The sequence below is a fragment of the Ipomoea nil genome, unplaced genomic scaffold (genome assembly GCF_001879475.1).
Source record: "Ipomoea nil cultivar Tokyo-kokei standard unplaced genomic scaffold, Asagao_1.1 scaffold3050, whole genome shotgun sequence".
Classification (NCBI taxonomy): Eukaryota; Viridiplantae; Streptophyta; class Magnoliopsida; order Solanales; family Convolvulaceae; genus Ipomoea; species Ipomoea nil.
Window position 1 is genome coordinate 530,523 of NW_017619478.1, and position 14,200 is coordinate 544,722.

A 14,200-nucleotide genomic window follows, 5' to 3' on the forward strand; every position below is an offset into this window, starting at 1 on the left:
GCAACCAAACAGTGGACCGCAGCCCAAGAATAGTCATCTGACCGCAGCCAGGAATATGAACCGCAGCTCATGTAAAACGTTTGATCGCAACCAAACTGTGGACCGCAGCCCGAGAGTGTAAATTTGACTGCAGCCAGCTTCTGAACCGCAGTTTAGGAATAACCAATTCGATTGTAACCGAATTGGGGTATCATGCACACATAACACATAACAAGTACATGCAACCCACATTGACACATTGGGAAGGGGGAGAAACCGTATAACGAAACCTATGCGTGATCATCCACATACTAAGAATATTTCTAAGGGGTTCATACTTCTTACACCTAGGCCAACGGGATCCAATTCAACTACCATGCAATATATAAGACTTATTCCACCTACGAACGGTACCCGAACATCAAACTAGACATAGGCACGATAGACGGGGTCCGTTGGGACACCACGGGGGTCGGGGGAACATCAAACGGGGAAGCCAGAATCCCAAAGTGGGGTAAAATCTAGCGGGTAGCCGGTGGGTGAGGGGTCACCCGCCGGCTGCCCGCCGGCGTCGTGGTTCCGGGCAGCGGGTGCCCGGCGGGCAGTCTGCCCGCTGCCGACGACTTCAAAGTTGACCGCAGGTAGGTGGCGGGTCCCCTACCCCCCACTGACTCTTTCATCACAAAACGCCCCGGGAACCTGAGTGGAACCCGGAACCATGCTTAAACACTTTCAAACGCAATTGATAACAACACGTAGACAATTAACGGGTCAGAAGCAGGAAACATACGGCACATATCCTATCATGTTTTTCTAAACATAATTAATACCCAAACATGCGAATTCCCACCCAATACATCAAGAATAACACCATACGAATTTCACGACACAGCCTAGGGCTCTAGACACATCTAATTTAATAAGAACACGATTCCTCTTTAAACATCAAGAACAATCAAGAATGGCACATAATCATCAAGAAACTAGGTTCCATCAAGAATCACACAATCATCAAGAATCCCTTTTCATCAACAAGATTATCAAGATAGCCCATGGAATCATAACACCAATCGTCAAGAACAATATAACGAATCATCAATACACAAGAATATGGGGAAATCCTAAGCGGAGAATCATAGCTATGAAAATAGGTTTTGTTGAGACATGGGTTACCTCTTAGCCTTAATTAATTCCTTGGCTATGAAGGGTCTTTCTTTAAGCTTTCTTCTTTCTTGATTTCTCCTAAGGGGATTCTTGGAACTTCTTGTGTGGTGAGAGATTATTATGGTGGGGGTTCTAGGTGCCTCCTATAGGCTTGCTATTTATATATCTAAGAGTCCTAATTAGGGACCAAATACTATAGGCTTGCTAACTCTATTCCTTTTAGGACTAGGGGTTGTGTTTAGAGAAGAGGGCCCACGGACTATGGTGGGCCTTTTGCAATTTAATTATTGTAATTTAATTCTTTCTTTGGATAATTGGTTAAATAATTAATTGGTTTTAGGGGTCGTAACACGGGGTGTTACACTCTCCCCCCCCCCCCCCCAACGGGAAGCTTCGTCCCCGAAGCTTGGTTCTTGCCGAGCGACTCCCTCTTGGTTACCTGGTGTGAAGAATTCAGGGTAGCGTTCCTTCATCGTGTCCTTGAGTTCCCATGTTGCTTCTTCGGTCCCATGGTTGGTCCAGAGGACTTTTACCATTTCTATGGCCCGACGACGGGTGGTTCTTGTCTTGGCGTCCAGGATTCTTACGGGTCTTTCTTCGTATGCTAGAGACTCGTCGAGGTCCACGACCTAGGGTTGTAGCACGTGGCTTGGGTCGTGCACGTACTTCTTTAGCTGGGATATGTGGAATACGTTGTGTACTCGTTCTCATTCGATGGGTAGAGCGGGGTGGTAGGCTAGATTCCCGACCCTTTCTATGATTTCATAAGGGCCGATAAATCGAGGGCTGAGTTTTCCTTTTCTTCCGAATCTCATTACCCCTCGTGTGGGTGAGATTCTCAACCACACCTTGTCACCGGGGTTGAATTCGGCTAGTTTTCTCTTTAGGTCGGCGTAGGATTTCTGGCGGTCCTGAGCAGCCTTCATCCTATCTTGGATGTGTTTGACCTTGGTTATGGTGTCTTGTAGGTATTGGGGCCCTAGTGTCACCGGGTCGACCATGTCCTCCCAACATAAGGGGGTTCTACATTTTTGTCTATATAGGGCTTCGTAGGGTGCCATACGGATGCTTGCCTGGTAGCTGTTGTTGTACGAGAATTCAATGAGGTTTAGGTGTTCTTCCCATGTCCCTTGGAAGTCTAACACACAGGCCCTCAGCATGTCATCGAGAGTCTGAATGGTTCTCTCGGTTTGGCCGTCAGTGGTGGGGTGGAACGCCGTGCTTAGTTTTAGTTGTGTCCCCAAGGCCGATTGCAGTGATTTCCAGAATTGTGAGAGGAACCTGGAGTCTCTATCGGACACAATGTTTCGGGGAATTCCGTGGTATTTCACCACTCGGGTTAGGTAGGCTTGGGCTAGTTGTGTCATCGTCCATGTCTCCTTCATGGCAATGAATCGCGCCGTTTTGGTTAGTCGGTCCACTATGACCCAAATTTTATCCTTGCCGGTTTTTGTTGGGGGTAACCCTCCGACGAAGTCCATGGATATGGAATCCCACTTTCCTTGTGGTATCTCAAGGGGTTGCACGAGTCCCTTGGGTTTGCATCGTTCGGCCTTCACCCTTTGGCAGTTCGGGCATTTGGCCACGAAATCTGCGACTTCCTTTTTCATGTTGGGCCACCAAAACGACCTCTTCACCTCTTGGTATAGTTTGTCACCCCTGGGGTGCACCGAGTATGGGGCGTTGTGTCCTTCCTCCAAGATTTGTTGTTTTAAGTGGGGATGCGTCGTGGGCACGCACCACCTACCTTGGTAGCGGAGACTGCCATCTTCGTGTAATTTGAAGGGTCCTTCTTTCCCTTGGGTTAGGTCGAGGCGTATTTTATCTAGTTCCGGATCCTGCTGCTATCCTATTTGATTTCTTCGAAGAGTGTGGGTATGATTTGTGCGTTGAATAGGTGGATCTCGGGGTGGGTTTGATTCTGCTCTATTATTTCCAAGTTCAGCTTCTGGAAGTCTTTGAACAGCTGGTCGGGTAAGACCCAAGTGGCGTTGAGGGAGTGGTTAGCCTTCCTGCTTAGGGCATCTGCCACAATGTTAGCTTTTCCCTCGTGGTACTGAATGTCTAGGTCGTAGTCTTTTATGAGTTCTAGCCACCTTCGTTGTCTCATGTTTAGGTCTTTCTGGGTGAAGATGTACTTTGGGCTTTTATGGTCTGTGTAGATCTTGCATTGCACTCCGTATAGGTAGTGCCTCCAAATTTTCAGTGCGAATACGATAGCGGCTAGCTCGAGGTCATGGTTGGGGTAATTTTCTTCGTGGGTTTTGAGTTGCCTGGATGCGTATGCTATTACCTTGCCTTTTTGCATTAGCACGCACCCCAACCCCTTTTTGGATGCGTCACTGAAGACCTCGAATCCTTCCACCCCGGAGGGGATGGCTAGTACGGGTGCCGTGGTTAGTTTATCTTTCAATTCCTGAAAGGCCGTGATGCAGTTGTCGTCCCATCGGAAGGGGGTCTCCTTTTTCATGAGTTTGATGAGAGGTTGAGCTATCTTAGTAAAGTCAGGTACAAACCTCCTGTAGTATCCAGCCAGTCCTAGGAAGCTGCGGACCTCTGACAGCGAACTTGGTGTGGTCCATTCCTTAACGGCATGGACCTTGGCGGGGTCTACCTTAATTCCCTCTTTGGTTATCACGTGGCCTAGGAAGGGCACGCTGTCTTTCCAGAATTCGCATTTGGAGAACTTAGCGTATAGTTGGTGTTCTCTTAGAGTTTGCAAGGTTATGCGGAGGTGCCTTTCGTGTTCTTCCTTGTTTCGGGAGTAGACTAGGATGTCGTCAATGAATACAATGACGAAGACATCCAGGTGGGGTCGGAATACCCGGTTCATGAGGTCCATGAATATGGCGGGTGCATTGGTGAGTTCGAAGGGCATTATTGTAAATTCATAGTGCCCATAACGTGTCCGGAAGGCCGTTTTATGAATGTCTGGTTTGGCCACTTGTATTTGGTGATATCCGGATCTTAGGTCAATTTTTGAGAACACCCCTGCCCCCTTAAGTTGGTCGAGCAAGTCATCTATCTGGGGAAGGGGGTACCTGTTCTTTATTGTGACTTGGTTAAGTTCCCTGTAGTCGATGCATAGGCGCATGCTCCCATCTTTCTTTTTAACGAATAGTACCGGTGCTCTCCATGGGGAGGTGCTGGGGCGGATGTAACCTTTATCTAGCAATTCCTGGAGTTGTGTTTTCAGTTCCATCATTTCTTTTGGTGCTAGCCTGTAGGGTGGTTTAGAGATCGGGGCAGCGCCAGGTACGGGGTCTATGGTGAACTCGACTTCCCTGGTTGGGGGTGCCCCGGGGATTTCGTCTGGAAAGACGTCGGTGAATTCGTTTACCACTGGAATGGTTTGTGGTTCAGGTGGTTTGGTGTTGAGGTTCTCGACCAATCATAGGAAGGCCTCGCTTCCTTGGTTTTGGTACTTCTTCATTTTCATCATGTTTACAAGTTTGATCCCTGGATCCTGGCGGGTCCCGCGGTATGACACCCTTTTACCGTTCGGTCCCTGTAGGACCACTTTTTGTTCTTCGCACAGGATTTGTGCTTGGAATTTCCCTAGCCAGTCCATGCCCAAGATCACTTGTACTCCATCTAGTCCGAATTGTATTAAGTTGCTGGGAAATTCCACTCCCTGGATGGTGATCATTACGTTCTCGTACATGCGGTCACATTTTATGATTTCGCCAGAGGCCACCTTGACCTGGAGTCGGACCTTGGTGCTGGCGTTAAGGCTGAGTTGAGTGGCAAACTCGGTTGCTATAAATGAGTTGGTAGCCCCTGAATCAAATAGTATAGTGGCGGGGGTGGCGTGTACTAGGAAGGCTCCGGAGACTATGTTGCTGTCTCCGATCCTGGCCTTGTTTAGGGTAAGGATTCTTCCTTGAGTAGTCGGTGTTGTGACCATGGGAGGTGAGACGGTCCTGGAGTTTTTAGGCCCTCGGGTGGGATTTGTGTGATTCCCCTCAGCTTTCCTTTTGTACCCCAGGTGTGTCTCCCGGGGTTGGTTTGTTACTTGTTGTAGTTGGAATGCCTTGGCATAGGCTTCCTCGAGGGTCCTCGGTTCTTGTGTGGCCAGGGCTTTCTGGTGTTCGGGATCAAGGCATGTTATGAACTTCTTGACCTTGATCATCTCGGTGGGTACTAGCTCGGGGGTGAGGCGAGTCAGTCTGCGGAATTGCTGGTAGTATTCCGTGATCAGGGCTGCCCCTTGTTTTAGGTGGAGGAACTCTTCGTATATGGTGGCTTTTAGATGGTCGGGATAGAATTGTTCTCGCAGCCGTGTTTTTAGGGTTTCCCAGTTGAATTCGGGGCTTTGTTCGTATGTGGGTCTCTCGTGAGCCCAGCAGGTGTCGGCCTCGTGTCTGAGGTAGAAGGAGGCTATTCTGACTTGGTTGTTTTCTAGGCATTCGGTTTCCCTGAATATCTTGTCAAAAGTTCCGATCCACTCCTCGAGGATCGCGGGGTCTTCGTTCCCTAAGAAGGTGGGTGGTTGGTGTGCCGAGACTTAGTGGTGGATTTCCAAGTTCTCGTTTGTTGGTAAAGGTTGGGGAATGGTAGTACTCAGTGGCTGGGCAATTTGGGCCAGACATTGTAGATTCTGAGTCAAGAATTCCTGAGTGGGGAGTTTCGGTGTTCATACTTGTCTCATTTTTTGTACCATCCTGGTGTTCATAGGTCGATGTTATTTTGCATTCTTACCTTGATGCGATAAGCAGAGGGGGAGTTTTCTTCAAGTAAGTGAGGGAGGGTTTTGTGTAGGTTTCACAATCTCACCGCGCATCCTAAGCTTCCTGAGTCCTATGTCCCTAAGTACCTAGAGTTCAATCCTAATGTCTTAAAGTTTAGTCTTAAAAGTCTTATCCAAGGGTCAAACTTAGGCTCTGATACAAACTATAACACCCCGAAATTTTTAAACCTTTGAAACTTATATAATAAAGGTAAGTTCTCATTAAATCCCAAAACATAATATAAATTGTACAGGGTGCTATGCCACACCTGAGCTAGAGAATTCAGGTGTGCAGGCTAACTAACTAATATCCTCAACAAGATAAAAGCATAAGCATGGCACGCAGGCCGAAAGGGGAAACTATCTACTTCTACGCTCCACGGTTCTAGCGTGCTCCAGTGTCTACTCTTCTGTGCCTGAAAGCCAAATATATCTGTTCAGCGAGAGATGCTGGTAACCCACTCCAACGCGTTGAAATACAATACATATAGATATATACATAGATATATGAAACCATTTCGAAGCATGAAGATATATCCTAAGAGACTCTAGCTTTCAAAACAGGGAATAGACTCGACAGATAGGGATAAGCACAACCACCAGTCATAACCAAGCACGCACAATTCACAGGTATAGGGAACAGATATGACAGATAGAGATAAGCACAACCAATAGTCATAATCAAGCATATACAGTTTACTAGCATGTATCCTATGGCCACTTTTTCATAACAACCATAACATCAAACCATCCCTATCTCATCACATAGCACACTTTGTTGGCGCCACAGGACCAATCGCATGCCCATACATGAGGGTCAGCGCATATAGCTCAGACACGACTCGCAGCACCCTGCCCCGTATCGCAACACGGAGGGGTCGATCGCAACCGACCGATGAACCGCAGCTCATCATAAATTTTGATCGCAACCAAACAGTGGACCGCGGCCCAAGAGTAGTCATCTGACCGCAGCCAGGAATATGAACCGCAGCTCATGTAAAACGTTTGATCGCAACCAAATGGTGGACCGCAACCCGAGAGTGTAAATCTGACCGCAGCCAGCTTCTGAACCGCAGCTTAGGAATAACCAATTTGATCGCAACCGAATTGGGGTATCATGCACACATAACACATAACAAGTACATGGCACCCACATTGACACATTGGGAAGGGGGAGAAACCGTATAACGAAACCTATGCGTGATCATCCACATACTAAGAATATTCTTAAGGGGTTCATACTTCTTACACCAAGGCCAACGGGATACCAATTCAACTAGCATGCAATATATAAGACTTATTCCACCTACGAATGGTACCCTAACATCAAACTAGACATAGGCACGATAGACGGGGTCCGTTGGGACACCACGGGGGTGGGGGAACATCAAACGGGGAAGCCGGAATCCCAAAGTGGGGTAAAATCCAGCGGGTAGCCGGTGGGTGAGGGGTCACCCGCCGGCTGCCCGCCGGCGTCGTGGTTCCGGGCAGCGGGTGCCCGGCAGGCAGTCGCCTGCCCGCTGCCGACGACTTCAAAGTTGGCCGCGGGTAGGTGGCGGGTCCCCTACCCCCCACTGACTCTTTCATCACAAAACGCCCCGGGAACCTGAGTGGAACCCGGAACCATGCTTAGACACTTTCAAACGCAATTGATAACAACACGTAGACAATTAACGGGTCAAGATCAGGAAACATACGACACATATCCTATCATGCTTTTCTAAACATAATTAATACCCGAACATGCGAATTCCCATCCAATACATCAAGAATAACACCATACGAATTTCACAACACAGCCTAGGGCTCTAGACACATCTAATTTAATAAGAACACGATTCCTCTTTAAACATCAAGAACAATCAAGAATGGCACATAATCATCAAGAAACTAGGTTCCATCAAGAATCACACAATCATCAACAAGACTATCAAGATAGCCCATGGAATCATAACACCAATCGTCAAGAACAATATAACGAATCATCAATACACAAGAATATGGGGAAATCCTAAGAGGAGAATCATAGCTATGAAAATAGGTTTTGTTGAGACATGGGTTACCTCTTAGCCTTAATTAATTCCTTGGCTATGAAGGGTCTTTCTTTAAGCTTTCTTCTTTCTTGATTTCTCCTAAGGGGATTCTTGGAACTTCTTGTGTGGTGAGAGATTATTGTGGTGGGGGTTCAAATACTATAGGCTTGCTATTTATATATCTAAGAGTCCTAATTAGGGCCCAAATACTATAGGCTTGCTAACTCTATTCCTTTTGGGAGTAGGGGTTGGGTTTAGAGAAGAGGGCCCACGGACTACGGTGGGCCTTTTCCAATTTAATTATTGTAATTTAATTCTTTCTTTGGATAATTGGTTAAATGATAAATTGGTTTTATGGGTCGTAACACGGGGTGTTACAATAATAATCACCATCGAAGGAGTGGAATTCCCTAGCAACCTAATACAATTCAAACTGGATGGAGTACAAGTGATCTTGGGCATGGACTGGCTAGGGAAATTCCAAGCACAAATTCTATGCGGTGAACAAAAAGTTGTCTTACAGGGACCAAACGGCTAACCGGTATCTTACCACGGAACCCACAAGAACCCGGAAATCAAATTAGTGAACATGATAAAATTGAAGAGATATCTGACCCAAGGGCACGAAGCCTTCCTATGCTCAGTCGAAGATCTCAACACCAAAATAGCCGAACCCCAAACCATTCCAGTGGTAAACGAATTCACCGATGTCTTCCCAGACGAAATCCCCGGAGCACCCCCAACCAGAGAAGTCGAATTTACCATAGACTTGATGTCTGGCGCTACCCCGATCTCGAAGCCACCCTTCAGGCTGGCGCCAAAGGAAATGAAGGAGCTGAAAGCACAACTTCAGGAGCTACTAGATAAAGGATACATCCGCCCCAGCACCTCACCATGGGGAGCACCAGTACTATTCGTTAAAAAGAAAGATGGGAGCATGCGTCTATGCATCGACTACAGGGAACTAAATCAAGTTACAATAAAGAATAAATAGCATCTTCCCCGAATCGACGACTAGTTCGACCAACATAAGGGAGCAGGAGTGTTCTCGAAAATTGATTTAAGGTCCGGGTACCACCAGATAAGAGTAGCCAACCTAGATATTCAGAAAACAGCCTTTCAAAAATGCTACGGCCACTACGAATTCACAGTAATTCCCTTCGGACTCACCAATGCACTCGCTATATTCATGGACCTCATGAACCGAGTATTCCGGTCCCACCTAGATGACTTCGTCATTGTGTTCATCAACGACATCCTGGTGTACCCCCGAAACAAGGAGGAACATGAAAAGCACCTCTGCACAACCTTGCAAACCCTGAGGAAACACCAGCTATACGCCAAATTCTCCAAATGTGAATTTTGGAAGGACAACGTGGCCTTCCTGGGTCACGTGATAACCAAAGAAGGAATCAGGGTGGACCCAACCAAAATCCACGCCGTCAAAGAATGGCCCACTCTAAAATCACTTTCGGAGGTCAGAAGCTTCCTAGGGTTAGCAGGCTATTATAGGAGTTTCGTACTCGATTTTACCAAGATAGCTCAACCCCTCACTAAGCTCATGAAAAAGGAAACCCCCTTTCGATGGGACGACAACTGCACCTCAGCCTTTCAAGGATTGAAAGAAAAGCTGACCACAACACCCGTCCTAGCCCTTCCCTCCGGAATGGAAGGATTCGAAGTTTTCAGTGACGTCTCCAAAAAGGGATTGGGATGCGTACTAATGAAAAAAGGCAAAGTAATAGCATACGTATCCAGGCAACTCAAAACCCACGAATAAAACTACCCCACACACGACCTCGAGCTAGCTGCCATCGTGTTCGCCCTGAAAATTTGGAGACTTTACCTATACGGAGTGCAATGCAAGATTTATACAGATCATAAAAGCCTGAAGTACATCTTCACCCAGAAAGATCTAAACATGCGACAACGAAGATGGTTGGAACTTAGAAAAGATTACGACCTAGATATCCAGTACCACGAAGGGAAGGCTAACGTTGTGGCAGACGCCCTAAGCCGAAAGGCTAACCACTCCCTCAACACCACCTGGATCCTGCCAGACGAGCTATACAAGGACTTCCAAAGGTTGAACTTGGAGGTAGTAGAGCAAGGACAAACAAATTCCGAGATCCACCTATTCAATGTCAGAATCACACCCACACTACTCGAAGAAATCAAAGCCGGGCAGCATCAAGACCCAAAACTGAATAAAATACGACTCGACCTAACTCAGGGAAAGGACGGACCATTCGAAATATGCGAAGATGGCAGCCTCCGCTATCAAGGGAGATGGTGCGTACCCACGACACACCCTCACCTAAAACAACAAATCCTGGAAGAAGGGCACAACACACCATACTCAGTGCACCCCGGAGGTGACAAACTATACCAAGATGTGAAAAAGATGTTTTGGTGGCCCAACATGAAAAAGGAAATCGCAGACTTCGTGGGCAAATGTCTAAACTGCTAAAGGGTAAAAGCTAAACGGTGCAAACCCAAAGGACTCGTACAACCCCTTGAGATACCACAGGGAAAGTGGGACTCCATATCCGTGGATTTCATCGGGAGATTGACCACAACACCAACAGGTAAGGATAAAATCTGGGTAATAGTGGACCGGCTAACCAAGACAGCACGGTTTATTGCTATGAAAGAAACATGGACAATGACGCAACTAGCCAGGGCCTACCTAAACCGAGTAGTGAAGTACCACGAAGTCCCCCGAAACATTTTGTCCGATAGGGATCCCAGGTTCCTCTCACAATTCTGGAAGTCTCTACAAACAGCCATGGGGACACAGCTAAACCTGAGCACTGCCTTCCACCCCACTACCGACGGTCAAACCGAGAGAACCATTCAGACACTCGAAGACATGCTAAGAGCCTGCCTGAAAGACTTCCTGGGGACATGGGAAGAACACCTAGTGTAACACCCCGTGTTACGACCCCTAAAACCAATTAATCATTTAACCAATTATCCAAAGAAAGAATTAAATTACAATAATTAATTACGGAAAAGGCCCACCATGGTCCATGGGCCCTCACCCCTAAAACCCAACCCCTAGCCCTAAAAGGAATAGAATTAGCAAGCCTATAATATTAGTTCCTAATTAGGACTCCTTGATATATAAATAGGGGACTTAAGAGACACCTAGAACCCCCCACCACAATAATCCCTCACCACACAAGAAGTTCCAAGAATTCCCCTAGGAGAAATCAAGAAAGAAGAAAGCTTCAAGAAAGACCCTTCATAGCCAAGGAATTAATTAAGGCTAAAAGGTAACCCATGTCTCAACAAAACCTATTTTCATAGCTATGATTCCCCTCTTAGGCCTTCCCCATACTCTTGTGTGTTGATGATTCGTTATATTGATCTTGGTAATTGGTGTTATGATTCCATGGGTAATCTTGATGATCTTGATGATGATAAGAGGTTTTTGATGTTTATATGGTGTTCTTGAGGAGTTATGATGATCTTGTTAATTATGTGATAATTGTATGATGTTCTTGATGTTTATGTGATATTCTTACCGAATCTTGATATTAGAAGATGAAGTGTGTTCTCTTTGATTTAAAAGTGATTAGAACCCTAGGTTGTATCGTGAAACACGTATGGTATTATTCGTGGTGTATTGGGTGGGAATTTGCATGTTTGGGTGTTGATTATGTTTAGAAAAGCATGATGGGTTATGTGCCGTATGTTTCTTGTGTTTGGATCCGTTAATCGTCCACGTGTTGTTGTCAATTGCGTTTAAAAGTGTCTAAGCATGGTTTCGGGTTCCACAAAGGTTCCCGGGATGTTTTTGTGATAAAAGAGTCAGTGGGGGGTAGGTGGGGGTTGGGGACCCGCCACCTACCCGCGGCCATTGTTGGCGTCGCCGGCAGCGGGCAGCCGGCGGGCGGGCAGCTGCCCGCCGGGCACCCGCTGCCAGGGATCATCGTCGTCGCCAGGCAGCCGGCTGGTGACCCCTCACCCACCGGCTACCCGCTGGAAAAATACCCAATTTGGGATTTTGGCTTCCCCGTTTGATGTTCCCCCGACCCCCGTGGTGTCCCAACGGACTCCGTCTATCGTGCCTATGTCTAGTTTGATATTTCGGGTACCGTTCGTAGGTTGTATGAGTCTTATATATTGCATGCTAATTGAATTGGTATCCTGTTGACCTAGGTAAAAGGAGTATGTACCCCTTAGGACTATTCTTAGTATGTGAAGGATCACACATAGGTTTTGTTATACGTTCTCTCCCCCTTCCCAATGTGTTAATGTGGGTTGCATGTGCTTGCTATGTGTTATGTGTGCATGATACCCCAATCCGGTTGCGATCGGATTGGTTATTCCTGAGCTGCGGTTCAGAAGCTGGCTGCGGTCAAATTTACACTCCCAGGCCGCGGTCCACCGTTTGGTTGCGATCAAACGTTTCTATATGAGCTGCGGTTCATATTTCCTGGCTGCGGTCAGATGACATTCTCTTGGGCTGCGGTCTACTGTTTGGTTGCGATCAAACTATGATGAGCTGCGGTTCATCGGTCGGTTGCGATCGACCCCTCCGTGTTGCGATACAGGGCGGGGTGCTGCGGGGCCGTGTCAGAGCTATATGCGCTGAACCTCATGTATGGGCATGCGATTGGTCCTGTGGCGCCAACAAAGTGTGCTGTGTGATGAGATATGGATGAGTAGTTGTTATGAGTGTCTTGGGATGTGACTTTGGGATTTATGCCGGGAATCGTATATGTCGGGTTATGGATATTAACTGTGCTTATCTGTATCTGCCTTGCCTGTTTCCCTATGCTTATGAATTGTATATGCTTGATTATGACCGTTGTCTGTGCTAAGCTCTACCTGTTGAGTCTATTCCCTGTTTTGAAAGCTAGAGTCTCTTAGGACATATCTTCATGCATCGAAATGGTTTTTCATATAACTATGTATATATCTATATGTATTGTATTTCAACGCGTTGGAGTGGGTTACCAGCATCTCTCGCTGAACAGATATATTTGGCTTTCAGGCACAGAAGAGTAGACACTGAAGCGCGCTAGAAACGGGGAGCATAGTAGTAGATAGTTTCCCTTTCGGCCTGCGTGCCACATTCACTTTGTTAAGGATATTAGTTAGTTAGCCTGTGGACCTGAGTTCTCTAGCTCAGGTGTGGCATAGCACCCCGTACTCTTTATATTATGTTTTGGGATTTAATGAGATTTTACCTTCTTTATATAAGTTTCAAAAGTTTAAAAAATCTGGGGTGTTACACCTAGACCTCATCGAATTCTCTTACAACAACAGCTATCACGCAAGTATCGGCATGGCTACCTACGAAGCACTGTACGGTCAAAAATGTAGAACCCCCTTATGTTGGGAAGACATTGTCGGCCCAGTGGCGCTAGGACCCCAATACTTACAAGACACCATAACTAAAGTCAAGCACATAAAAGAAAGAATGAAGGCCGCCCAAGACCGCCAAAAATCCTACGTCGACCTGAGAAGAAAGCAAGCCGAGTTCACCTCCGGAGAAAAAGTCTGGCTAAGAAGCTCGCCCACACGAGGGGTGATGAGGTTCGAAAGAAAGGGGAAACTCAGTCCCCGGTTTATCGGCCCCTATGAAATCATAGAAAGAGTCGGGAACCTGGCCTACCGCATCGCCCTACCCATCGAATGGGAGCGGGTACACAACGTATTCCACATATCCCAACTAAAGAAATATATACACGACCTAAGCTACGTGCTACAACCCGAGGCCGTGGACCTGGACGACGCACTAACTTACGAAGAGAAACCCGTAAGGATCCTGGACACCAAGACAAGAGCCACCCGCCAACGAACCATAGAAATGGTAAAGATCCTCTGGACCAACCACGGGATCAAAGAGGAAACATGGGAACTCAAAGACACAATGAAAGAACGCTACCCCGAACTCTTAACACAAGGTAACCAAGGTGAAAGCATAGGATAAGGGAAGAGGTCACTCAGCAAGGACCAAAGCTTCGGGGACGATGCTTACCGTTAAGGGGGGGGAGAGTGTAACACCCCGTGTTACGGCCCCTAAACCAATTAATTATTTAAACATTTACCCAAAAGAAAGAATTAAATTTCATTAATTAATTAGGAAGGGTCCACCATAAGCCCATGGACCCTTATCCCTAAAGCCAACCCTTAGTCCTATAGGAAATTGAATTAGATAAATCCATACCATTTAGATCCTAAGTAGGACTCTTAGATATATAAATAGGGACATAGGAGGCACCTAGAACTCAAACCACAATAACTTTCACCACACAAGAATTCCCATAGGAGAAATCAA